Raw genomic sequence first — 12,116 nt, 5'->3', positions numbered from 1 at the left:
AGTCTCCAACTCCTGACCTCAGGGGATCCGCCTGCCCAGGCCTTCCAAAGTGCTGCGATTTCAGGCGTAAGCCACCACGCCCCAGCCATTTTTTGACTTTTGACTAAAAGCATATGTTTTTTAGACTTTTTTTTTTCTTTTTTTTTTGAGAGGGAGTCTCGCTTTGTCGCCCAGGCTGGAGTGCAGTGGCCCGATCTCGGCTCACTGCAACCTCTACCTCCCAGGTACCAGCAATTCTCCTGCCTCAGCCTCCCGAGTAGCTGGGACTACAGGTGCCCACCACCATGCCCGGCTAATTTTTGTATTTTTAGTAGAGACAGGGTTTCACGATATTGTCCAGGCTGGTCTCGAACTCCTGACCTTGTGATCCATCCCCCTCGGCCTCCCAAATTGCTGGGATTACAGGTGTGAACCACTGCACCCAGTGGTTTTTTGACTTTTGACTAAAAGTTTTGGTTCAATATCTGTGGGAATTGTTTGAGGTCTAGGTTGAAGGGTGTTTTTCCAGAGAGGATTTTGTTTTCCTTATACTAGATGTCTAGGGCACTACCAACCTAAGACCAACTTAATTTTCATCATAAAGTGTTTGGGACCCCATAGACATTAAAAACTATGAAGGGTCTGAGATTCTACTCTGCCATGGTTAGCCTGCCACAGTTGCTTGAATGTTGGCAGAAAACTACTACTACTACTATTACTACTAAGCTACTCTTTGGTCAGAGACAAATGACAGTTTATTACTCAAAGCAATAGCAGTAGTCAGAGTGTCAGCATTTGTGTTGGTTCTCCAAGTCCCAAACACAAAGTGGGGCAGGTGACATCTGTATATGCAGAGGGTTGTGTTATAGGAAAGGATCCCCAAATTTAGAGAACAAGAATGTTTTAAAATGGACATTAAGCCTGCTGCCTTTTTCTCCCCAGCATAGGTAGTCATTATCCCTGTCTTCCAATGCTGTAAGCATATCTGCCCCCTGGTCTGGAGGGATATACCGTCTTTATCTTCCAAGCCTGCTTACTATACAACTTGGTAAAAACATAGTGTGAACAAAGGCAGTTAGTGCTGCTGCTCACCAGATGGGCAGAAATGTGAGAGACTCATGAACACTCTCTTGTCTCCTATCAGTAGGTAGTTTGAGTCTGGGCTATGAACCCAGGCTTGTATTTAAGCAAATGTTTTGCCAGGCTAGATGGCTCATGCATATAATCCCAGCACTTTGGGAGGCTGAGGCGGGAGGATCACTTGAGGTTAGAATTTCGAGACCAGCCTGGCCAACATGGTGAAAACCCATCTCTACTACAAATGCAAAAATTAGCCAGGCGTGATGGTGCACACCTGTAGTCCCAGCTACCTGGGAGGCCGAGGCAGGAGAACTGCTCAATCCCAGGAGGCAGAGGTTGCAGTGAGTTGAGATCATGCCACTGCACTCCAGCCTGGGGAACAGAGTGAGTCTCCATCTAAAAAATAAATAAATAAATAAATAAAATAAAACAAATAAATGTTTCATGTATTCTATCCAGCATTTTAATTTTCCTTTTTTTTTTTTAATGGGGCATGGGAAGTTTATTCTTTGTATCTAACACACCTGAATAAAGGAGGGAAGCAATTTTTATCCCTTACGCAGCTTGTCCCTGCTACTGTGTCTTGTCTCCATTGGCTGGAGCCAGACCGCACAATCTAAACTTAACTTGACTGGCCAGAAATTTAAAATTTTCTTAAATAGGTAGAGGCAATGGAGAACAAAGGAAAAGAGGAAGTTGCTTACGAAAAGATTTAGAAAAGTAATAAAAATTCCCAAATAAGGAAGGGGCATAGGCTGCGAGCTGGGACATGCCCGTGAGCACGCCCAGCACAGACATCTTGGTTAAAGTACAAGGACATTGAATGTACTTATTCCCTTATATCTAACAGCTACATAGGTTAGGGCTTAACAAAGAATTATTAGCACAAAGCAAGGAGGCTTGAAGGAAGTTAGTCTTTAAAAGAAACTATCATTTATAACACTTAAGATTTATTATTTAACAAGAAGGGAAACTTTGAAGAGGAACTTTTTACTTTCTACAATGGAGAAACCCCGTCTCTACTAAAAATACAACATTAGCTAGGCATGGTGGCAGATGCCTGTAATCCCAGCTACTTGTGAGGCTAAGGTAGGAGAATCGCTTGAACCCAGGAGGTGGAGGTTGCGGTGAGCTGAGATCGCGCCATTGCACTCCAGCCTGGGCAATAAGAGTGAAACTCTGTCTCAAAAAATAAAAAAGTAGGATTCTTATTTTGCAGGATTGTTAAGGGAATAAAAGGAAACATTATAAAAGAGTGCCTATGACAGTGCCTGTGGTATAATGATATATAATAGATATTGGTTTTTATCCCACAGTCTCTGGTTCATAACTCCCATATTCCTTGTTATAGTTTTGTTATAATGTTGAGTGTGTTGGGCAGGCCTCAGGAAATGGAATCTCTCTGCCCTCCTGCCCTTTCTGACTGTGGGTCTTAAGACCCTCACCAGAGAGGGCTCTGCTCTATACCCTGGGAGAGTGAATACTGACATCATGAATTTTCCATAAAAACCCGAGAGGACTGGTTTCCTAGAGCTGAACTCCTGAATGTTCCTGAAGGGTGGCAGGCCTAGGGTGAGCATGGAAGCTCTGAGCCCCTTCCCCCACACCTTGCCCTATGCATCTCTTCATCTGTATCTTTTGGAATATCCTATATTTTATAATAAACCGGTAAACGTAAGTGTTCTGTGAGCTGCTCCAGCAAATTAATTGAACCCAAAGAGTGGGTTGTTGGAACCCCACCTTGAAGCCAGTCGATCAGAAGTTCCAAACGCCTGGACTTGGGACTGGTGTGTGAAGGGGGTGGTGGTCTTGGGAACTGAGCCCCCAACCCCTGGGATCTGACACTATCTCCAGGTAGACAGTGTCGGAATTGAATTGGAGGACACCCAACTGGTTAATAAAATAAAATTGCCAAGAAAAAAGCAAATGTAACTCTGGAACTATGAACAACTTAGAGAATCCTGAGAATGGCCAGGTCGGTGGCTCACACCTGTAATCCCAGCTACTCGGGAGGCTGAGGCAGGAGATCACTTGAACCCAGGAAGTGGAGGTTGCAGTGATCCGAGATTGCACCATTGCACTTCAGACTGGGCAACAAGAGGGAAACTCCATCTCAAAAAAAAAAAAAAAAAAAAGAGAGAGAATCCTGAGAACTTACTTCCCGTGTATAACAGCCTTATATGGGGGTGATATTAATTAATCCCAAAGCAGGCACATTTTTATGGAAATGTCCCAGTTAACTGAAAAATCTCATTTCCCAGCCATGTTGGCTAAGTACATTCTTTTCCGAACCTGATAGCCTCCTTGATAAAGAACAAAAGGTTGAACAGCCCTCAGCATTTATTCAGGTGGCTCACAATAGCCTCAGCTCCAATTATAATTGTCTTCCTGCATTTCAGCCACTCTGGCAGCATGGCAGATTAGATACAAGGAATAAACTTCCCATGCCCCCACTAAAAAAAAGGAAAATTAAAATACTGGATAGAATACATAAAACATTTGTTTATTTTATTTATTTATTTATTTTTTAGATTGAGGCTCACTCTGTTCCCCAGGCTGGAGTGCAGTGGCATGATCTCGACTGACTGCAACCTCTGTCTCCTGGGATTGAACGATTCTCCTGCCTCGGCCTCCCAGGTAGCTGGGACTACAGGTTCACACCACCACACCTGGCTAATTTTTGCATTTGTAGTAGAGACAGGTTTTCACCATGCTTGGTTTATGGGGAAAAGCACCTACACCTTTGGTCAGAAACGTGTGTTATTGTGGTATGAGAGTAAAGAAAAAACATGGATTGAAGGTTTTTCTTAAGCAATGCCTATCACATAGTAGGTAGGCAATAAATGTTAGTTGACTTTCTTTTCCCTTTTCACTCCTTGCCTAGAGAGAATAACTTTTTTTCCTATCATTCAGTGTGTAGAAAACAGAAATGTCAGATATTAACATGGTTAACATTTGCACATGAATAGAAAAGATACAAATCATAAGTTTCCTTGAAGGATGAAATACAGTTTATAATACTAGAGATATACAAAAAAAGTTTAAATTAAAACAGAAGTTAGGGGCCAGGCGCGGTGGCTCATGCCTGTAATCCCAGCACTTTGGGAGGCTGAGGCTCGTGGATCACCTGAGGTCAAGAATTTGAGACCAGCCTGGCCAACATGCCGAAACCCCATCTCTACTAAAATACAAAATTATCTGGGTGTGGTGGCAAGCGCCTATAATCCCAGCTACTTGGGAGGCTGAGGCAGGAGAGTCCCTTGAACCCAGTAGACGGAGGTTTTGCTGTTTCACTCAGGCTGGAGTGCAATGATGTGACCTCAGCTCACTGCAACCTCAGCCCTCCAGGTTTAAGTGATTCTCCTGCCTCAGCCTCTCGAGTTGCTGGGATTACAGGCACCTGCCACATGCCAGACCAATTTTTGTATTTTCAGTAGAGTCAGGGTTTCACCATGTTGGCCAGAGTGGTCTGAAACTCCTGACCTCAGGTGACCCACCCACCTCGGCCTCCCAAAGTGCCAGGATTACAGGCGTGACCCACTGCTCCCCGCTGGAAAGTAGTTGTTAACATAATAAAAATACAACTTTTAAGAGGTCCCTGGTGCTTCATACTAGCAGACTTAATATAGATGGAAAACAGGTTGATTTGTTTTCTTCTTCTTTCATTACTAAAACCCAGAGTTTGATAAGCTCTGTGGAAGTGGATTATCTCTAATTCTTAAAAACTTTTGGTTTTTTTTTTGAGATGGAGTCTCACTCTTGCCCAAGCTGGAATGCAGTGGCACGATCTCAGCTCACTGCAACCTCTACCTCCTGGGTTCAAGCGATTCTCCTGCCTCAGCCTCCCGAGTAGCTGGGACTATAGGCGCATGCCACCACACCCGGCTAATTTTTGTACTTTTAGTAGAGGCAGGGTTTCACCATGTTGGCCAGGCTGGTCTCGAACTCCTGACCTCATGTAATCCACCCGCCTCGGCCTCCCAAAGTGCTAGGATTACAGGTGCCACTGTGCCTGGCCAGAAAACGTTCATGTATCAGAGGATTTTTTTTTTTTTTTTTGAGACGGAGTCTCACTCTTGTTGCCCAGGTTTGGAGTGCAATGATACAATCTCTGCTCACTGCCACCTCTGCCTCCCAGGTTCAAGTTATTCTCCTGCCTCAGCCTCCTGAGTAGCTGGGATTACTGGTGTGTGCCACCACACCTAGCTAACTTTGTAGTTTTAGTAGAGACGGGGCTTCACCTTGTTGGTCAGGCTGGTCTTGAACTCCTGACCTCAAGTGATCCACCCACCTCTGCCTCCCAAAGTGCTGGGATTAGAGGTGTGAGCCACCGCCCCTAACCCAGAGGAATATATATATATATATATATATATATATATATATATATATATATTTTTTTTTTTTTTTTCTGAGATGGAGTTTCGCTCTTGTCACCACGGCTGGAGTGCAATGTCACACACTTGGCTCACTGCAACCTCCGCCTCCTGAGTTCAAGTGATTTTCCTGCCTCAGACTCCCGAATAGCTGGGATTACAGGCACCTGCCATCACACTTGGCTAATTTTTGTATTTTTAATAGAGACAGGGTTTCACCATTTGGCCAGGCTGGTCTTGAACTCCTGACCTCAGGTGATCGATCTGCCTCGGCCTCCCAAAGTACTGGGATTACAGGCATAAGCCACCGTGTCCATCCAAGAGTATTTTATGTATCAATTATGAACCTGGTAAAACTTCAGCCAGAATTATTGTAACCTGTATAGAAAGCATGTAGACAACTGAAAGAAAATACTTTTCCTTTTTTTTTTTTTTTTTTTTTTTTTTTTTAGTTTTAAATAGAGATGGGACTCTATGTTGCCCAGACTGATCTCGATCTCCTGGGCTCAAGTCATCCTCCCGCCTAGACCTCCCAAAGTGCTAGGATGACAGGTGTGAGTCTTTTTTTTTTTTTTTTTTTTGAGACACTCTTGCTCTGTTTCTCAGACTGTACTGCAGTGGTGGTATCAGACTGTAGTGCAGTGGTGGTATCACAGCTCACTGCAGCATCAAACTCCTGGGCTCAGGCAATCCTCTCATCTCAGCCTCTCAAGTAGTTAGGACTACAGGCACTTGCCACCACACCTGGCTAATTTTTTAGAAAAAATTTGTAGAGACAAGGTCTCATTATGTTGCCCAGGTTGGTCTCGAACTCTTGACCTCCAGCCATGTTCCCTTCTCAGCCTCTCAAAACATTGGGATTACAGGTGTGAGTCAAGGTGCCTAGCCTGAAAACATTGTTTCATATCTATCAACAGAGACCAACTCTTCATCAGCCTATAAATAATCTCAACTCGCTATTCCCACTAGGTTCATTTCCAGTAAAATAAATAAATACAAGTATATTAAAAAACCTAACAAAACAAACAACCTTGGTCAGGACAGAGAAAAGTACAAAAAGGTTTTCTTAACTAAAAACAAAAACAAAAAAAAAACAAAAAACAAAAAAACAAAACTTAAGCCAATTGTGTCTTACTTATGTTTTATTAAGATTTTAGAAAGAAAATATTAGCATAGAAGTTTCCTGTGAATTTCCTAAGAGCTTGAAACAAAAATAAATGATCAGAAATGTTTGGGAAATACTCTAAATGAAAATATTTTGTCAAATTTTTTATATTCCAGTATTTAGTGACTCTGTTATCTATATACTGTTGTGTAGTATTTTTTTAACTTCACAATATAAATGAACATCTTTTTCCATCAACACAAACTAGATCTACAACATTCTGTTACATGGCTCCAGTGTAGCCCACTGAAAGGTTATATTATTATTTATTTATTTCTATTTTTTATGATAAAAACAGTCATAGCCAACATCATACATAAATTTTTTTAACACCTCCAAAGATGAGCATTGATTTTTTGTTGTTGTTCATGTATCTTTGCACACTTGTCTAATTACTTTCTTAAGACTTCTCAAAGTGGAACTGTTAGGTCAAAAGGGATATTTTTGTATTCCTATTGCCAGATTGCCTTCAGGAAAGATTATATTGGTTTATCTTCCCTTTGAGAATATATAACATTGTTCAATTTCCCAATCTTTAGTGAAAACTGAGCTAGCTTCAGTGATTTTTTTTTTTTTTTTTTTTGAGTCAAGGTCTTGGTCTGTTGCCCAGGCTGGAGTGCAGTGGCGCAATCATGGCTCCCTGCAGCCTCAGCCTTTCTGGGCTCAAGTGATCCTCCTGCCTCAGCCTCCCAAGTAGCTGGGACTGATTTTCTTTGGGGGGTGGGGTGGGGGGATGGAGTCTTGCTCTTGTTGCCCAGGCTGGAGTACAGTGGGATGACCTCGGCTCACTGCAACCTCTGCCTCCTGGGTTCAAGCGATTCTCCTGCCTCAGCCTCTTGAGTAGCTGGGATTACAGGTGCCTGCCACCATGCCCAGCTAATTTTTGTACTTTAATAGAGACATAATTTCACCATGTTGGCCAGGCTGGTCTCGAACTCCTGACCTCAGGTGATCTGCCCGCCTTGGCCTCCCAAAGTGCTGGGATTACAGGCGTGAACCACTGCGCCCGGCCTGATTTTTTAAATAATAGAATTTGCCAAGATTTGGAAGATCTGCATGACTCAGTGAAACACAATATTTTCCAATGACAAATGTCTGATGTCTGATGCTACAAATTAAGAAAAGGATTCATTCAAAGTGTAGGATAGACCAACGGATTTTAAAGTAACTAAATATAAAAACTTCATTACTATACTTTCAGATTCCACATTATAACTAACTTTTGGGAAACACAGCACTTGTTGAGTTTTTATGTAGTATCATATAATAGTATCCACAGGCCGGGTGCGGTGGCTCATGCCTGTAATCCCAGCACTTTGGGAGGCTGAGGCGGGCAGATCACGAGGTCAGGAGATTGAGACCATCCTGGCTAATACGGTGAAACCCCGTCTCTACTAAAAATACAAAAAATTAGCCTGGCGTGGTGGCGGGCGCCTGTAGTCCCAGCTACTTGGGAGGCTGAGGCAGGAGAATGGTGTGAATCCAGGAGGCAGAACTTGCAGTGAGCCAAGATCGTGCCACTGCACTCCAGCCTGGGCGACAGAGTGAGACTCTGTCTCAAAAAAAAAAAAAAATAGTATCCGCATAATTATCTGAAAAGGCTATTAAAATGCCCTTCCCTTTTCTAACTATAGATTTTTTTTTTTTTTTGGATGGAGTCTCTCTCCGTCACCAGGCTGGAATAGAGTGGGGAGATCTTGGCTCACTGCAACCTCCACCTCCTGGGTTGAAGTGATTCTCCTGCCTCAGCCTCCCAAGTAGCTGGGATTACAGGCACGCACCACCACACCCAGCTAATTTTTGTATTAGCTGGGGTTTCACCACGTTGGCCAGGATGGTCTTGATCTCTTGACCTTGTGATCTGCCCTCCTCGGCTTCCCAAAGTGCTGGGATTACAGACGTCTTGATCTCTTGACCTTGTGATCTCCCCTCCTCGGCCTCCCAAAGTGCTGGGATTACAGATGTGAGCCACAGTGCCTGGCCGCCAGATTTTTTTTTGGTGGATGCAGGGATCTCACTATGTTGCCCAAACTGATCTTGAACTCCTGAGCTCAAGCAATCTTCCTGCCTTGGCCTTCCAAAGTGCTGGGAATACAGGCATAAGCCCCCACATTCAGTGAGATTTAAAAAAATATATACTTAACCAAAACAACATATTGCAATAGAATGACTGCAGAAGCAGATAAGGAAATCTACCTGTAGTCTATACATTTGATATAGAGATGTAAAACAATGACACATTTCTCACTATTTTTATTTCTGTTTTGGAAAGCACAATTATTTTCATATAAACATGCTAGAATATTATTCTTATTTTTTAGGAGATGAGGTTTTACTCTGTCACTCAGGCTGGAGTGCAGTGGCGTGATCATAGTTCACTGCAGCCTGGGACTCCGGGGCACAAGCGATCCTCCCACTTCAGCCTCCCAAAGTGCTGAGATTATAGGCATGAGTTATCATGTCTGGCCTTGTTATTTCTGAATAACTAATAATTAACAAAAAAATTATCAACCAGCCTAGGCAACAAAGTGAGACTTCGTCTCTACAAAAAACCAGACAAATTGGCTGGGCATGATGGCTGGCGCCTGTGGTCCCAGCTACACAGGAGGATTACTTGAGCCTGGGAAGTCCAGGCTGCAGTAAGCCATGTTTGCATCACTGCACTCCAGCCTGGGTGACAGTCTAAAAAAAAAAAAAATTGTTTTTCCTCATACACGAAATACTGATAACTATAACCCACATAAGCAAGAGTTCTTACGTTCCACAAGTCTTTGATATTTTATTTTTATTTATTATCATTATTTCTTTTCGTAGAGACAGGATCTCACTATGTTGCCCAGGCTGGTCTCAAACTCCTGAGCTCAAACAATCCTCCTCCCTCAGCCTCCCAAAGTGCTGGGATTATAGGTGTGAGCCTCTGTGCCCTGCCTTTATTCTTCAGCTTTTAAGAGGGTAAAGAAAAGCAAAGGCCAAAGAGTTTGAGAGGAGTTAGTCTACTATGTGAATTTTGTTTTAAAAAACAACTTTAATTAATCAAATTAATTTTTATAAAAGTATATAGGTATATATGCTGAGTTATACTTATAGAGAAATAAATAATAAAGTCACTGAGAAGATTTTAAACTAAACTATTCCTGAGAATATTTAATAGGCACGTTGCAATTCTTTCTCCAGACTTACTGATCATGGCTCCTAGTTTCCATTTCAGTTTAACTGGCTCTTGGAATTAGTCTACCTGAAGTGTTCTTTTTTTCCCCCGGTACATACAATCATTTTTGTTTAATTTTTCTGGATGTATTTGCATCATCAAAACTAGTGCTATATCCCAATTCTATCACCACATTCTCTTGGCCATTGTAGAAGGTAAATCAAACAGAGGAGGAAAATACTCTGGACAACTGAAGCATTCTTTTATTTCACAAATTATGAATGTCTATGGAGTACTATAAACTGCTAGGCACTATGTATTTCTTGGTGAATGAAATAGACATAGCCTTTGCCTTTATACTGTGATTCTTGCTTCTGGTTAAAAATAGGTGGATCAGCCGGGCACGGTGGCTCACGCCTATAATCCCAGCACTTTGGGAGGACGAGGCAGGTGGATCACCTGAGGCCAGGAGTTTGAGACCAGCCTGGCCAACATGGCGAAACCCCATCTCTACTGAAAATACAAAAATTGGCCAGGCGTGGTGGTGGGCACCTGTAATCCCAGCTACTTTGGAGGCTGAGGCAGGAGAATCACTTGAACCTGGGAGGCAGAAGTTGCAGTGAGCCGACATTGTGCCACTGCTCTCCAGCCTGGGTGACAGAGTGAGTCTCTGTCTCACAAACAAAACAAAACCTAAAAAACAAAAAGTGGATGGAACAAACATTTCCTGTGTTTCTCAAGGTATCACTGAAATAGATTCAGAAGTACAAAGAGGAGTAATCTAAGAGTGAGAACACTAGAGGATGAGCTTTTAAAAATTACTATTCTGACTGGTGATAAGTTAAAATTTAAAAAGTAAATAAAAAATAAAGACAAATTATGTCTATAACACTGCTGATAAGTTTGTAGTAGCATATAGGCAGCTATAGGTCTCGTCTACAAGGTTGGAGAGATGCAGATGGTTTGTCACAGGCCTCTGAGAAGTTCTGGGGCTATCAGAGTTGGCACAGGAGGGAATGCAGGAATAGACTTCAGAGTTGGGACATCAATTGAAGAATTGCATGGAGGCCAGGTGTGGTGGCTCATGCCTGTTATCTCAGCACAATGGGAGGCTAAGGTGGGAGGATTACTTGAGTCCAGGAGTTCGAGACCAGCTTTGGAAACACAGTGAGACTTCATCTCTACAAAAAATTAAAAAATTAGCCAGGCATGGGCTGGGCACGGTGGCTCAGGCCTGTAATCCCAGCACTTTGGGGGGCTAAAGCAGGTGGATCATGTGGTCAGGAGTTCAAGACCAGCCTGGCCAATATGGTAAAACCCTGTCTCTACTAAAAATACAAAAAAATTAGCCAGGTGTGGTGGCATGCGCCTGTAGTTCAGGAGGCTGAGGCAGAAGAATCGCTTGAACCTGGGGAGGCGGAGGTTGCAGTGAGCCGAGATCCTGCCACTGCACTCCAGCCTGGGTGACAGAGAGAAACTCCATCTCAAAACAAACAAACAAACAAAAATTAGCCAGGCATGGTGGCTTGCACCTGTAGTCCCAGCTACTTGGGAGGCTGAGGTGGGAGGATCGCTTGAGCCTGGGAGTTTGAGGTTGCAGTCAGCTGTGATAATGCCATTGCACTTCAGCCTGGGTGACAAACTGTGACCCTGTCTAAAAAAAAAAAAAATTAAATTAAAAAAAGAATTGCATATAAAACAGTTGATTTTCTCTTATCCACTCCATTTCCCCTATGGGAAAAGTGTTGTCAAAGCAAAGCCATTAGACATTTAGCATCAAGCTGAAAACAGGAGTGGTGTTGTAAGACGAGAAATGCTAAGGTTTCCAATGCAAACATTGGCTCCTCAGAGGAAAGTGAAAGATGGAATTGACAAGAGGCCTTAAGAATCAAAGAGGTCCAACCTTTGACTAATGAGAGTCCTCAAGGCTGGGCATGGTGGTTCATGCCTATAATCCCGGCACTTCGGAAGGTGAAAGTGGGAGGATTGCTTGAGCCCAAGAGTTAGAGACCAGTCTGGGCAACATAGTGAGACCCTGTGTCTATAAACAAAAAATAATAAAAATACTTTTTTTTTTTTGAGACAGAGCCTCCCTCTGTCGCCCAGGCTGGAGTGCAGTGGCACGATCTCAGCTCACTGCAAGCTCTGCCTCCTGGGTTCACGCCATTCTCCTGCCTCAGCCTCCTGAGTAGCTGGGACTACAGGCACCTGCCACCGCACCTGGCTAATTTTTTTGTATTTTTAGTAGAGACATGTTAGCCAGGATGGTCTCGATCTCCTGACCTCGTGATCTGCCCGCCTTGGCCTCCCAAAGTGCTGGGATTACAGGCATGAGCCACCACGCCCGGCCGATGTCCGGTTAATTTTTTTT

The sequence above is a fragment of the Pan paniscus genome, chromosome 5, assembly GCF_029289425.2.
Source record: "Pan paniscus chromosome 5, NHGRI_mPanPan1-v2.0_pri, whole genome shotgun sequence".
Classification (NCBI taxonomy): domain Eukaryota; kingdom Metazoa; phylum Chordata; class Mammalia; order Primates; family Hominidae; genus Pan; species Pan paniscus.
The sequence above is the reverse complement of the archived record's forward strand: the minus strand, read 5'-3'. Positions refer to the sequence as shown.